Source organism: Simochromis diagramma, unplaced genomic scaffold, assembly GCF_900408965.1.
Source record: "Simochromis diagramma unplaced genomic scaffold, fSimDia1.1 OVJJ01000216.1, whole genome shotgun sequence".
Classification (NCBI taxonomy): domain Eukaryota; kingdom Metazoa; phylum Chordata; class Actinopteri; order Cichliformes; family Cichlidae; genus Simochromis; species Simochromis diagramma.
Genome location: NW_024386883.1, coordinates 1,283,329 through 1,299,628, shown reverse-complemented (window position 1 = coordinate 1,299,628; position 16,300 = coordinate 1,283,329). Strand labels below are relative to the sequence as shown.

Sequence of the window (16,300 nt, the reverse complement as noted above, 5' to 3'; positions counted from 1 at the left end):
TCCTGACTCACACTGTATTATGTAAGTTTGTTTGGGGAGGGGGCAGTAAGTTTAAATTTTATGGAAATGACTGTTAGCAGCAGGGAAGACTCTACTAAATGTAACACAGTGGGGCTTTAAAAGATTTAAATTACAGTGAGTTTGGTGGAAAAAGCCCATTCTACACCTCTTGAAATCTGTTAATGTTGGAAGTTAACATTTTTATTTTGCTGCAAGGTTTCCATGCATAAACGGAAAGCATTTGATTTTTAAATATTACCATCCCTAATTTAATTCAGTTTTGGCTTTGTCCCACAATGCTGCACTCAGAACACGTAGGATCTACTTTTTTCCTGCCAGATACTGCAGTATAAAAAAGCTGTAGTAAACATACACATGGCTGAATTCGGACAGATAAAAAAAACGCACCATCATCTCTAGAAGGATGACAGCAATATTGGATTCACTCTCATTTCCATTAATCCATTAATAACTACATTAAGAAAAAAAGAGTTGACAGTTAGCTGGCAGCCGGTGCGTCTCCCTTGAAGGAAACGTCTTCATTTCTCTTACTTTGTGGTTCCATATAGATCAGAGCTGAGATGATAATTGAACTCCTTCCCATTGCTCTCAACTTCCACATCTGAATGCGACTCGATGGTGGTGACACTGACCACAGCTGTAATGAGAACAGCTGTGCCGAACAGACCTCTTTCTCACAGAAATTCTTTCACCGAAGTAAAACCATATGGATGCTCTGGATATGAGAAACATGGTAATGTCAGATGCAAAGGAGGCCTGAAATCATCGCCGTCATCGGTAATCAGTCAGCGTTAAAGGGGAATGGTCTTCTGGTCTCTTTGCTGGAAAACAGCATACAGGGATGTGTGGAACTACAGATGGCGATGACTTCTTCTGCCATAATGTATGATTAAAACCTTATGATGTGCAAATGTACACAAAACGTCCAGGGTTTCTATTCTGCTGCTCTGCAGTTCAGCAGATTTCTTTGAGCACTTTTTCTTGCTTTATCAGTCCATAATGCAGTCTTACACTCCCTGCAAGCAGCACAATCTGGAGGGCTGGCAGAAAATAATGGATGTGGAGCTCTTCCAAGAATTTCTGCTCTGATATATCCCAGAGTAATGGTTAAACCAGGGAGCGGGTTTTACAATATGAAGCATAGCTGCAAGGCACGATGAAGGAAGCAACAATATATGCTAAATCCAAGACCATGAAGTGAGGCAGGAAACAGTCAATGTAAGATATACTGGTGCTGGGATAGACTTATGCTGCTTTCATACATTTATTACAAACAACATTTTGATGAGCTTAACGTAAATCCATCAACTTACTAATAAGCACGTACCCTGTTTGTGCTTATGTAGGGCTATATATAGCAAAAAAAAACCCTCTAAATGTAATATGTAAAATGTAGTAATTATAGTTGCACATCATGTTCTATCCACATTGTTCCCCTCCGGCTCATAACCTTCACATATTTTGTCATTTCCGAATTATGTGTAGGAAGCTAGTATATATATTCCCTTAGTTATAGGTGTAGGCTGCTGGGGGATTCCCATGATGCATTGAGTTCTTCTTCTTCAGTCACCTTTCTCACTCTCTATGTGTTAATACACCTCCCTGCATTGAATCATACTTGTTATTAATCTCTGGCTCTCTTCCACAGCATGTCTTTTGTCTTGTCTTCCTTCTCTCGCCCCAACTGGTCGCAGCAGATGGCCCCGCCCCTCCCTCAGCCTGGCTCTGCTGGAGGCTTCTTCCTGTAAATAGGGAGTTTTTCCTTCCCACTATCTCCAAAGTGCTTATTCATAGGGGGTCATATAAGTGTCGGGTTTTTCTCTGCATATATTATTGTAGGTTTTACCTTACAATATAAAGCGCCTTGAGGCAACTTTTGTTGTGATTTCGTGCTATATAAATAAAATTCAATTGAATTCAGATGTTTCAAAAGTTCCGCATTTGTCCCTTCAGTCTACAGAATATTTTCCCAGATGTCTGAGGAATCATCAAGATGTTTTTTCGGCAAATATGAGACGAGTCTTTGTGATCTTTTTGGTCAGCAGTGGTTTTCTCTCATGGATGCCATTGTTGCCCAATCTCTGTGTTATTGTTGAATCACGAATTCTGACACATGCGAAGCCTGCAGTTCTTTAATGTTGTTCTGGGATCTTTTGTGACCTCCTGAATGGGTCGTCGATATGCTAATTTTGGTAGGCTGCTCACTCCTTGGAAGTTTCACCACTGTTCCAAGTTTTCTCCATCTGTGTATAATGGCTCTCACCGCGGTTCACAGGAGTCTCTTAGAAGCCTTAGAAATGGCTTTGTGAGCCTTTCCAGAAAGACGTCAATGACTTTGATGTAGCTTGGTGTTTCTTTAGATTGTGGTACGATGTTGCTTTTTGTGATCTTTTAGCCTGTTTCACCTTGACAAACAGGTTTTTATCTAAGTGATTTCTTGATGTAACAGGTCTGACAGTAATCAGGCCTGAGTGTGTTTAGTGAAACTAAACTCAGCTTTCCAAAAACTGTGGTTAATCACAGTTTTATGATTTAACAAGAAGTTAAAGAATTAATAATAAAATGAGAAAAAAAACTCTGTTAGTCTCTTATTGTTGTAACGAGTATGGTATAAAAGCAATATTTTTTGGCATTTTAATCTCTTAGTTAACCACATTTACTTCCTGCTTATTTACCACATCTGTGAATTCAAAACACAAGAGAGTTTCGCTCTGCATCTAAACTATGTTGTGATTTTGTCTGGGGATACTTTTATGGTTATGTTTACAGAAAACTGGCTTTGTAATTAAATCACAATAACAATTATGGTAAATTTGTATATATATATTTCCTTGGTAGATGCGGTTTCCGTATGACCCCGTGGTACCAAAGAAGTGGGAGGATTTACAGATCGGAAGTCTTTGTGTCAAAAACAGCTGGTTTTAGGGTAAATATTCACACAGAGACAAACAACAGACTGCATGCCTCGAGGTCAGTGGCTCCACGATGCATGAAATAGCCAAGTTACAGTAGAGATAGTGAAGCTGAAACTTTTGTAGGCATACAAACAAAGATAAAACTGATGGACATGAGTGCTGCTTGGCTCAACAACATCTGTAAGGAGCAGCATTTGGTGCTTGAACTATATGGGCTCTTTATGGTATGCTCCAGATACTCACAGATACAAACACTGCTGTAAAAGTTTCCTTATAAAAAGTTGTTTTTATTTATTTATTTTTTTATATATATATATAAATAGCTGAAGATGTGGTCCAAAAGAGATGTACTGCCCCAATCAGGCTAATGAAACCTGACACAGAGAAGTCTGATTACTAGCATCATGGAAAGCACATCTGAGCCAATAGAGAGCACTAAAACTACCCCTGAGCTCTGGAACAATAAAACGTCCTTAAGCTGTGGAAATAAAAATATGCTTGGACAAAAAGCACAGAAATATCTGAGGTTACTTTTCAGAATAAGCCTGGAGTTAAGTCACGTCACATGATCCCTGCCAAGACTTCCCAAAGACCTTCTCGAGGTCTTCGTCTCACTTCTGAGGGACTCGTTTTTGTTTTTTTTTCAGTTTTAATTTTCTCTGGAATATTAAGTCATGAGGCCATAAAGCTGACTTCATGTGCTCTAGGTGTGAATAAAACTGCACATATCACGATTAATGTTAGTAATTTAACTCATCTTATTCTACGCTTTAAAAAACTGATAAAAAGACAAGTCGTGTCTGCTTCTGTAGAGTTTTGGCAAGACATTTTTTGTTTTTGTTTTTATAGAACGTTTGTACAAAAACACAAGATTCTTCATCTTGGCTCATAAACACAATGCAATGAATCACATATCCCTCATATTTATAGAGGATTAGATTTGGCAGCAGCACTCCTGACAGGACCATGAATCTTCGCTCTCCTCTGCATACTTCTGACACAAGGGATTAGGAATAATAATCAACAGCAATACATGTGTGACAGACAACAAAAAGTAGGGGATTAGAGACACAGGGCTACTTCCCGCTTTGCATCACAAGCTGAAGGTTAACGTGATGGACATGCTTAGCAGTATTTGATTATTTGTCCAGTTCATCATGGTTTGTGTCTGCTGAAAAACTCAGTACCGCAAAGACAGAAGAAGCAACCTTGTTGTTTGAAACATGCATTTTTTATTAGATCCTTTAAAGGAGAATGTGTTCTTTTCCAATTCTGAGAAATACGATCTGGTATCAAGATGCTGTTTCAAAACAACGTGGAACACAGATAAGAACACTTTGTCTCGTGGAGCGCTTTGGCGAAGCAGAGGAACAATTTAGGGCTCTTGTTTTTGGAAAATTGGGTAATAGGCCTTTAAGGGAGAGAGATTATTTTTATCTTAATTATGTGTTGATGTGTGGATGGGAAAGAGATAAAACTCTGCAAATCTAAGGAGTGAAATTCCATTCACCTCTGTGACAAACTGAGAAGCTTGCCGAGGAATAGCGACCACCGGCATGCTGTAAGTGGAAACACCTGATGTTATTTGCTCAGATTAAATTAAGAGGGATGGGGGCTTGTTTAAAGAGGAAGCGATGTAGAGGTGTAAACAAACAGACACTATCACCTAAGTGTCTTAGGTCACCACATATTTGCGCAATAACCCTGTGTGATGCAGTGTGGCAACGCTTAGTCATATACCAGCCGTAGCCTGTAAATATGAAAAGACAGTGTGCAAACATCTATTGTTTTCCTGTCAATGCTTTTGATTTATTCCAGACCGATTATTCATGCTACTGTAAACCTATAACCTTTTCATTTAAAGCATATAAAGATATTAAGCCGTCAGTGATTTCAAAAGTCCAAAGAAGCTTTGACATAAATGTCCGTCCTGAGGGGAGAGTGTGGCTTTAATTAGAGCCAAAAGGCTTGAAAGCTGCCAGTGTTGTAAAGCTCTGGCTTGCCAAACCATGGCGCCTGTCAGCTCAGCACAGCCTGCAATTTGTATTTCATGTGCGCCATCAGAGCGAAATGAAAAACATTAGTTCAGGCATGTCACATGAATAAAATCTAGAAGTTGGCTAGCGAGAAAAGGCTGTACTTGAAAGCATCAAAATGTTGCTGTAATGATGAAACCGAGCTACAAAGTACATTAAGTAGAGTAAAAAGCATGCAATTAATCTAGCAAATGAAGCACAGATCTTTTTTCTGGACATAATGCAAATGCACGAGGACCGTGCCCTTAGCAGCAATAGCATGTTAAACACAAAATGATGAGGAAACTGATCAAAGAGCTGCATGCGCAAGAGCCATGGGACTTGTAAAGGTTTATAGCAGCGAGCGAGTAAAACAAATGCCTTATATGGTTGGTGATGACTTATATTCCAAAACCTGACAAATGAATGTATTCATATTCACACTAACAAACAAGCTCCTCACGCTGATCTGGATAATAGTGTGTAAATCAAATAAAATCAACAGCAGAATGAAGGTTATGATACAATACAGACAGAACACAGGCATTAGCATGTCTTTATTGGCAAATAACCATGTTTTCACAGGGGACTTCTTCCTGAATAAATCATGAAACTAGCAGGTTATTTCAGAACTTTAGACAGATGCACGAGTGCTGCTCTGAACTTCACTTGTTGTTGTAAACCCTGACAGACATGCAAAATATTCTACATGATGATATAAGAGGTCGACCTGAGAAACGTGCATCTATGCAATCTTTAGCATGTTCTGCAGGCGCTGACCCACCGGCCTGTGTGCTGCTTCTTGCTCTGTAAAGGGCAGCCCCACACATGTCTGAGTCGGGTTTACTATTTACTTATTATTTGACAGGAAACCCTTCAGGTGATGCTCTGTGGGTGACCTGAAGAAGCCAGTGGAAATTTACAGCTCTGTGTTGATGTGCAGACTTGTTGCTGACTGTTAGCCCTGTTTGTTTGTTTTTTTAAATTAATGATGGATATGCTAAGCAGGATTCTTTACTCTTAAAAAGAGTCTTTTTTTTTGTCACTGGAACATACAGAGAAATACAAAAACAGGCTATGCTTCTTGTGACTAATCTTCGAGTTAGTTAAAGACAAAAAAGACAAAAGAAAAGGACAAATTATACAGCGTGATTCTACGAATAAATTAAAGTTTTGGTTATAAATGTTTTTGTTACAGTAATTTTATATTCAAATGAACTGATATCTGTAACACAGATTGTGTGTTATATGCTGTTATGCTGTTATGCTTTATGACGTGTTATTTAACAAGGGACTTAACTTAAAAGCTGAGAAATGTTAAACCTGAACTAACGTTATGTTCATGTTGTACACTATGTATTGCCCTGTTTTTACAGGGCATGATTATTATTCTATTAAAATAGTGTAAGGCTTTCTTTTAGGGTTAAAGAACAAAGACAAAGCAAAAATCAGCCAAAAAAGCACTTCACAGCAGTTCACAAGGTAGAAATGAAGGCTACAAGGCTGTAAGGATTTTTACATGTTTTTTGATTTTATCTAATCTACATAGGGTCAAAAGCATAAATACAGGCTCAAATATATACATATACTCAGTTATATTTGTTTATATGTCCATTAGCAAATTGCACCTTGACCAGGACACTTTTGGTAGTCATCAAGAACTTTCTGGTATAGTTGTGGGTGAATATTTGACTGCTTTTCTTTGCAATATTGATAGGGTTCATTTAAATTCATTGGTTTCCTGGCACTTTTAAGTGTAGTACACAGTTGTTCAATAGGGTTGAGGACAGGGCTTCGGGAAGGCCATTCAGTCAGCTTAATGTTAGCTTCCATTATCCATGCCAAACCCAGTTTTGAAGTGTGTTGATTGTTCAGGTGTCTGTTAATTTGAAGGGAAGTTGAAGACCTTGCAGTTAGTCTTTATTTGTCATTATTCCATCCACTTTGTTGCAATAAAGTAGATGCAAGATGTTGCCGTCACCACGTTTGACAGCTGGTACAGTGCTCTGAGGTTTTAAAGCCTCACCTTTACTTCTCCAAACATACCTCCTGTCATTCTGTCCAAATAGCTCAATTTGCTTGTCTTCTCACCATAAAACTTTTCTCCGGAAAACATTCAGCTTGTCCATGCGAGCAGCTGCAGATTATAGGCAAGCTTGACCGTTTCCTTTTTTTGAGCAGCAGTTTCTTTCTTGGTCGGCACGGTTTCAGTCCATGAATAAAAATCACTTCACTGTGGACGGTGACAATGCTGTTCCCGCAGTTTCCAGTTGCAGCCTTGGTGGTTCCTGGGTTGTTCCTGAACATCCTAAACATTTTCCTCACATCTGACAATGACGGTTTGGGTCTTCCTCTAGACTCCTTCCTCTAGACCTTGGCAAAGTGGTGACACATCAGAAAAACGTCTTCTTCTGTACTCTTGTTTGAACTGATCACAGGTTTTAACAATCTGCAGTTGTTTAGAAATGGCTCCAACAGAGCTTCTTCTCAGTTCTTCTTCTTAGATCTTCAATGAGTTCAATGTACGCTCCTCTTGTTCCGAGTACTGGTCAATCCATTGGGTGCTGTCAAGAAGTCCTTTTCACAATGGCATAAAGAAACTACCAGCTGTAGTCAATTACTAACAAGAGGACCTAACAATGCCTTGGCCTTGTCAAGTTACAAGATATTGTAACCCAATATATTTGAGCATGCACTGTATATATACTTCTTACATTGTGTGGATTAGAGAAAATCCAAAATAAATTCAAACCTATGCATCCAATCCTTGTTCTTTAAAGTCATAAAAGATGTAGACGTAGAATCATTCCACCCTGGAAAAAAGATCCAGTTAAAAATAAATCATACAAAGCCCCAAATTACCATGACATTCATGATGGGTGCATATAAATTTCTCACCACAACTGTATGTTTTATGTGAATCTTGCCACAGTGAGAAGTGATAAATGCTTAAATCCCAAGTATGTTTCCAAACAAACAACAAAGCTGCACTCTGACATCTAACAGTAATACGTAAGTGTAGAGCACCAGGAAAAAGCCCAAACCCTGCACAGTAGTACTGCTGCCAGTTTTAATCCCAAAGACAGCCACCACCCTGCAGGCCATTTCCTGAATTACCGTGGTAACTGTGTTGAGTGTGTAAAATCTATTGCCAAACTCAGGCACTTACTGATCTCTTACAGTCAGCAAGAAGCAAAACCCTGCAAGTCATCTGCAAGGCCCTACATGCTCAGAAACCAGCACTGCCACTACTTCACATCAACATCTAGGTCACTTCATGACACAGTTTAGAATTCCTCTTAACAGCCATCAAACTGGGAATGAATACAGCTCATGTCTTTTTGGCTGCAGTTCATTCATTTACAGGTATAACTTGAGCAATGGAAAACATACATGCCTGCATGACCCACATCCTTTTCCTCCTACACGTCCTGTGAGAAAAAGAGAGCGAGCAGCCGGACTCAGCTGCGGGAGGAAAGTGAATACTCTCACAGGTGTTGACAGAACTTTATGTGGGGATAATATGACGCAGAAAAAACAAAGCGCTCCTTACTTCAAATCCTCTACATTGCAAAGTTAGCCGTGTTTTAGTTCATGAAAGAAGAGTAAACAGTGCTTGAGCTCTCATATTTATGTGATGCTAAGAGGATCTAACTTTTAAGGTTTCGTATTTGTGACGAGATAGCCAAGGATGAGAGGAGAGTTATTTCATTATTGGCGTCAAGGGTGTTGTGGAGGTTACTGAGCCCAGAAATTACAAGAGCAGGAAATGGGAGGCCTAACAAAAGATGAGGGTAAAAAAGATAAAGAGGATGGAAGGTGTGAGCATAATACTAGAATCCTCAATGGACATCCTCCTTAGGATCAGGGTGTAGGCCAAAATAGTGGCTCCCAATCCTACTCTAACTCAGTTTTCAGTGTCTAAACAACATAAATGGCATTGGGAGAGAATTACAAAGGACAAAAGAACCCCCCCTCACCATTATTGTCTGTAAGGAAATGCCTATAAAAGTCCATCAATTTTAAATCAATGACTATCACGCCCTTGTATACAGGATGTCCACATCCCAGATAATGGATATCCTGTTTAAGACTTCCTCTTACATCTCCCACTCATTGTTACGAATGTAGATACATTTAAAAAAGCTAATAAAAACCTTTAAAATTGTTGTGGGCTGATAGCTTAGAGCTTGTAGTTTTCCACTGCAGTGTTTTGCCCGTACACAAACTAAAGCCTGCTCAGACATGATTGTTCAACAGACGCTGGAGTATAAACGGATTATAAATGGACCGTAAACCATAAATCCGTGTCCTTTTCCAGTGGATTTATCTATAATTATATGCAGATATCTGTTGATCCTTTTCATAGCGTTTAAATACTTCCCTGACTCCCTGGGTGTTTTTCAGTGTGCTTCTTTTTCTAGTTAGTTTTCTGTTTTATTTTAAAGGATTTCTTCCATTTTACTGCTTTCCTTAAGTTAAACAAGTGCTTTTTTCCTGCTGTGGAGAGAGGCAGTCGAAGTGTACATCTCTGGTCCACTGAAAAATTTTGGTTTGGACCTCTTAAGAATGACAAGTCAATTTATAACACACATTTTGCCATGCTTTCAAATGGCCCCCAGCCCCTGTTACTCCAGCTGCAGCACCGCTGAAGCATATTGATTTCTTTCACAACACATGATTATATATGAATTCAAACAATCATTCAGTGTCACCACAATTGTCTGGTTACTGCCCTTTAGTCTCACACTACACTTCAAACATTTCCCCTTTTGTTTGTCAAACAAAATCTGACCAGCATCAAGCTCCTATAGTGGCTCACGCAATGTAACGAGTGGATGACTTTAGTCTGATGGTCACAATGCGATTGAAAAAAGTAACTTAAATTGAACAAATAGGCTTTGAGAACAAAGAAGAAATTCAATCTGAAAATAACATCCAGTGTTTCCCTGTAGTTCATGCACTCAAAAAAACTGTTGTTGGATGAACACAATTTAATCATGGCACCCTTTTTACACGCAATTTAACCAAGTACAATAAACCATTTTCGATCATGTCAAACCAACACATTTGGCATTTGGTGGTTTAATGTAATCAGATTACGTTGGATCAACATAGTATACTTACATTGATTTGAAGTGATTTATTTAAGTATGTAGAGTGAAATTTGTTTTAATTCATTCTACACAAGTTAAAAACTTTAGGACAACACAATTAAATCTTGTTGTTTCAACAACTACTTTGTTAATCAAGGCAATTACTGCAAGTCTTGCTTAATAAACCAATATGGGGGCTGATGATTTCAATCGAATTATTTCAATTAGATTTGTTTTCATTTGTTACACATTTAGAAACCCACTACTTTACAAAAAAAAGTCACAATCAGATTATGATAACATTAACTTTATTAACTGGATTTAGTGGACAATATAAAAGCTTACCATTTTTGTACACCTGCAAGCATTATGCCACTTCAAAAGGTAAAACGATAGAATACTTATTTACATAGGTAATATGTTGGAACCAAAACTTCCACAACTAAAAACAGATGCAAACTTTGCTCAATATATCAAAAAAATATTGCGTGACCCATGGGTCAATATTTTTCCTCCAAGTGGCGTGAAACAGTGTAATCGGCTTTGAGATGTGTTTTCTCACCTTTAGTGGTGTGTCAGAGGTATCACAGTGTCAGGGGTGATGCATATATATAAAATTAAAATAAGAACACATGTCATTATTTATATAACCAAAATTAAACCAAAATGAAGAAGCATTGTGTGCAAAGCTAATAGCAGCCTGTGATCCAATAACTTGTAGAACCACCTTTAGCAGCAATAACTTGAAGCAATAGTTTTCTGTATGACTTTATTAGTGTTTCACATCATTGTGGAGGAATTTTGGCCCACTCTTCTTCACAGCGTTGCTTCAGTCCACACTGAAAAAAAGGCCATGTTGGATTTACTTGATTCAATAGTGGACATTGGTTGCACACAAATGTTTTGCTTTGGCAGAAACTTAAACAATTGAGTTAAATCAACACAACGTTTTCACATGTAATAAACATGTGCATTTTGTGTTCATAAAACACGATTGAAACATGTTTAGATGAAGTATGTTGAGCTCTTGGAATATTTTAATCCTTCACAATTTTGTCATTTTATTTCAACACTATTCAATAACTTTTACCCCAATACTACTTGGTCACTTAAATACTACATGTTGTCTTCATATTAAATAATGTTCAACAAAGTCTAGAGTCTGGTTACCATAAAGATTGAATGGATCTACAATAGCTACCATCCTCCTAACCTTATTCTGGTGCAGTGGGGCTGGGAAATAACCCTGAAGTGATAGGTTACAAGGCAGGACAACTCACAAGTCTATCACAAACCACCATTTGCACTTACATTCACGGGTAATTTAGAATCACCAATTAACCTAACTCTAAAAACTGCTTGACTTTTAACTGTGGGAAGAAACCAGAATACCCAGAGAGAACCCAGTGCAAACTAGCCAGATTGCAGATTTGAACCCAGGACCTTCTTAACGTGAAGCAACAGCACTAACCACCATGCCACCAACACAGACTTAACAAAAGCAGGAAAGCTATGATTTCAAGGCTTGATGCAGAATTCTTTTGTACGTTTTTGTCCTTGACAGGTTAAACCACAACAAATAGCAATAGCATACATGTGGTGTGTGTGTAGTTGTCTGCCTCTTATAACTCCAGTGATTTTCCTGCAGTTTGACATCTTGTGCGATCTTGTGAATTTCATGAGTTCAGCAACTAACCACTCTTACTAGATTGTATCATGTCATCTCAACAAGAACAAATTAAGTTGTTGAATTTCGTACAGATTCTTCATGATTTAATTACATTCATAGAAACATGAAATTATTGTGTTTAAATTACAAGTTAGAGTTTTTTAATGCAACAACCACCCAATTTACTTAGAGGCGGCTGCTCGATTTGACTGAGATGGATGCCTTCCTGAAACCACGATCCAAAGCGTGCGAGACTGAAATCCCGTGCGGTGTCGCAGTAAGTTATTGACTTACTTCACTCGAACATGATATGAACAATTTAATCTAGCCTCTCTGCATATCATGTAGTTTCTACACTATATAGTTACACTTAACTTTAAAGCATGAGGCACTTATGTTACATACACGCAAGATGCTTACATAAATCCAAGAGTTGGCCAATCCCTTTTTTTCAGTGCACTCCTGAGGTCCCACCACAGCGTTTCAGCCAGTTGCGTTCTGGACTTTGAGTCATTGCAACACCTTCTGTTGCAGATTTTCTGCTTTGCTTGGGATAATTTTACTATTGCATGACCCAGTTTTAAATAAATAACGACGCTATAAAACATGCTGTAATATGTCACGTCTTGTTGTATTTATCTTATTTTAACACCAGCTAAGGACAAGATGATCGTTTATTATGTTTTGATATGGCAACCATTAATTAATTAAAAGAGGATCTACTTTCTTTTTTTACTTTTTACATGATTGTATAAGACTATTTCTGCACAACTGCACTTTACTCTGACCTAATCAGCCACCCTTGGGATTCCTTGTCTGGGTGCAGTATGTTCTGTTTGTGTACCTGGAAGCTTGACATGATTTTATTGGAGGATTTCATGTTTCATGTAATATATCTGAGTTGGTTTTCCCCTCAGTTTGCTCACTCTCACGCTTCATGTTAAGCCTTTCTCTCCATGTTTCTATCACAGAGAATCACAGTGGGTTGAAAGTCATTCTGAATGAAACTGCCCCACAAAAAGGGAACAGGTCACTTCACAGAGGAATTTTAGAAACATCACTTTGTAATGATTCATTTTGGGTACTGCTCATCTCCTCATGAAAGTAACACCACTGACACAAAAACTCCAATTTAAAAACATTTTTGTGTGCGATTCATTTCCCTGCAGAGTTCTCACACGAGGCTAATGGAAACATCTGTTTGCCTCAGTGCTATTTGCCGATGATGTCGTCCTTTGGGCCACATCTGCAATCTCTGGTGTACACTTAAGAAGTTTACTGCTGTGTGTGAAGTCAGAATCACATTCACATAATCCGCTGTAACTATTATTGCCACAGTGAGGTAAAGAATAAACAAAGGCGGCAGCTGTGACCTGTTTGTTATTAGTTTGCGGCAGGAGTTCATCATCTTCAGTTTGACATGTGGCTTTCCTCTGGCTGTCTTGGCTAACAACAGATCTTTAAAGTATTTTATGTAAAATCATAAACTGTTGGAGCTTATTGGCTCTTACATTATAGCACTGGTGTGTCAGGCCAAGTTGAAGTGCTTCAGGGGCTCCGCTTAGCCCTGACATAAAGCTGAAGCAAAATGCCCCGTCATGTTTCTGAGGTGCAGCACGTTTGGCAGCTGATCCACAGTGTGCACTGGCTTTCTAATTCAGCATTTGTTTTGTAGACGTATCAGTGCAATCACGCAGTCGACTGAGAAAAAAGCCATTTGGAGTTTCACATTTTTTAGGACTCATTGTGATTGAAACGTATGTATTCAGAGCGCTATGTGTACTCACATCAAACCGGTATATTTAAAAAAAACCCACAAAAACAAATCTCGATGTTGAGGTTTTTCAATCTGTGGAAAATTACAGAGATATTTATGTCCATGTAATGAGAATGTTTTGTTTAGCCATCGTTTGAGTCACTGAATCATTCCCTAATCTACTTTTTTTATTTCAAGCACTTACAGTTATTACAAGTGATTAAACTGTTTATTAGCTGTAATCTGCCACTTCGAAACCTGTTCGACAGATGGGCTTTTAAGGAGCAAGCATCTATAAATCTCCGTCACATAAACGTGATGGTTTTGTCTTAGAAAGGATTTGTTTTCATTTGTTTATGAGAGAAGTAAACCAAATTTCTAATGCCAATCTTATAAAGTCTGCGGTCGGGTAGTGTTTCATTATTTTTTCCTCTTTCAGCTCAGACTGTGAGGCAGGCACTGAGAAAAAATATTTATCTGAGTAGGCTCTAAGATAAAGTTTGATTTGCCAATTAAACAAATAAGCCAGGACCTATAAATTCTGAATACTGCTGATGAAAAATCCATTTTACTTTGCTATTCTGGCAGAAAATAATGAGTTTGATGGCAGCCTTTAAGCTCTGCAGAGAACCATGTAAGGATATTTCAGTCTGAGAGGAACTGATTGGAAGCACCTGGTGGTAAGTGTGTCAGACAGGCAGGTTGTCAGACTGTTCTGTTCTCATGGATGGACATGCCTTTTCTGAATAAATGCAACATGTGTATGTTATTCAATGAAAGTATAGGAGCTCCAGCTTGGGTCTCATTTCTAATGTCTCTGGACAAAGCCTCAGTCACACAGGCCCAGAGAAAGGAGGCCCCCAGTCATTAGAGAACAACATGTATTTCCCATCCGACTGGCGAGTGGTTGCTCGCTATCACTCGGTGAAATCAGCAATAATTAGGGTGCTACATCAACTGCAATTAAATTTATATAGCACATTTCATTACATGTAAACTCAGTGTGCTTACCACAGATGATAAAAACATAACAACCTGCGTAGGTTACCTTACTGCTTTATGGCAGTGAACAGCACTGGTTAGCAGTTGTTGTTGTTTCAAAGAACAGGACCGCAATAACTGAAAGCACACTCACAACACTTAGATCTATTTCTGGGAACATTTAAAAGATCTGCGCCTGATGACCTGAGAGGTTTAACTGGTTGTAGATAATGAGTGAGAGATGTACTCGTGAACATTCAACACTCGCCATTTGCAGCGGAACTTGAAAAAGTGCAACACAAACTGGAAACAGAGAATGTTTGCCTTCAAAATAAAAGTTTTTCCCTTAACGATAGCAACTTTTAACAGTCTGTGTTTTTGGTTTGTGCCCTACTTTTCACAATTTCACACAGTTTGCAGTCAAGTCGGTGTCTTCTATGCAAACTGCCAGGGATTACAACAATTTACGATTGAGTAACCGAAGCAGTTGCAAGGAGGTTTTCGGTGTAGCACTGTATACCTCTTTGCAACCAATTTCAAGATAATGATTCCAGCAACCATTCTCCAACTAGTTGCAGATTATGCAACATTTCTTAGATGCCAGCGGTTGCCAGCAGGTCTCCAGGACATCCAGTCCTGGAGACCTGCTTTGGAGGCAATTTCTATCTTTTAAACTGGATAGAAATTGCCTGCCTACTGCTTTAAAAACACATGCATATATGATTATTGTTTACAACAATGGAAACTGCATTCAAGTTGTTTTACTGTCTGGAGAATCTAAGCATTTAGATCAAATTGTAATGAGCGATTAAACCATCCTAACGTAAGTTTACATGCTTAACATCATGGCAAACTGGCAATAATAACACCAATTGTAGGATTGCTTGCTGCCACTGAGAGCTGAACGTTTAAAAACTTTTACAGTATAAAGTTTATCATCAGTATTATTTCATAAGCAATTTGTCTAATGAATAAAACCTGAAACAAAAGCTGATACAACTGCATAAAAATGGTAGGATGTTGTAGAAAATGTGAATAAAATCAGGAAGCAATCATCTGCAAATCACTAAGACACTAAGTGTGTGTGTGTGTGTGTGTGTGTGTGTGTGTGTGTGTGTGTGTGTGTGTGTGTGTGTGTGTGTGTGTGTGTGTGTGTGCGTGCTTTAAGGTGCTGATTCCTGGAAGACACCACAGACGACCAGAGAGCCTGCACTTCAAAGCAGGGGATGAAGTGTTTTACATACGAACTAGCAGAGGACTCATAAAACCACAGCACCCTGCAGTGCGTTACTCAGACTGCTCTGCTCGTTTACTTCATAAAGCAGAGCTGCCTGACTGCATATGCTGATTAATGCCCCACGACGACTCTGCGAGCACATCAAAAAGGTCAGCTTTGTTTAAAATACTTCATGTGAACCCTTTCAGCGTAATCCATCATTGAAATGGTATGATGGTATATTGGGACCACTGTATATTCTGAGAGAAAAACTCCTTCATTTCCAAAGTAAGGCTGTAAATTATTTAAAAACAAAAAAGCCTCTGTGTATTTTCATCACTGAAAGAATATAAAAGGTAGCAACAGTATCCTCACCTGTTGCCTTTTGAATTCCTGTTTTCAAGCCAGTCTTTCTGAATTTGTCCATTGCCATGTTGCTATTGCTCGGTTCCATAGACAGTATGGCAACAATACACAGAGATACATGCGAAATCGTGCTATATAACATATAAACAAAACACTACAATTTCACTCACTTCACTGTCACCTCTACAGTCAAGAGACTCCAGTAGAGGTAAGGCCCAGCAGATAGCTGTATGTTGGGCCTACGAGTGACCACACCCTTGTCAAT

General features: G+C 38.7%; 1 long non-coding RNA gene across 1 annotated transcript in view; it reads left to right on the top strand.

The window, feature by feature from the left end:
• LOC120734211 overlaps window positions 1–15,821 on the top strand; it is a 31,428-nt gene extending 15,607 nt beyond the window's left edge. The window contains exons 3-4 of the long non-coding RNA XR_005695984.1: window positions 2,860–4,497; window positions 15,622–15,821. This is a non-coding gene — a long non-coding RNA (uncharacterized LOC120734211). The remainder of the gene's footprint in view (window positions 1–2,859; window positions 4,498–15,621) is intronic.
• Window positions 15,822–16,300: the final 479 nt, after the last annotated feature.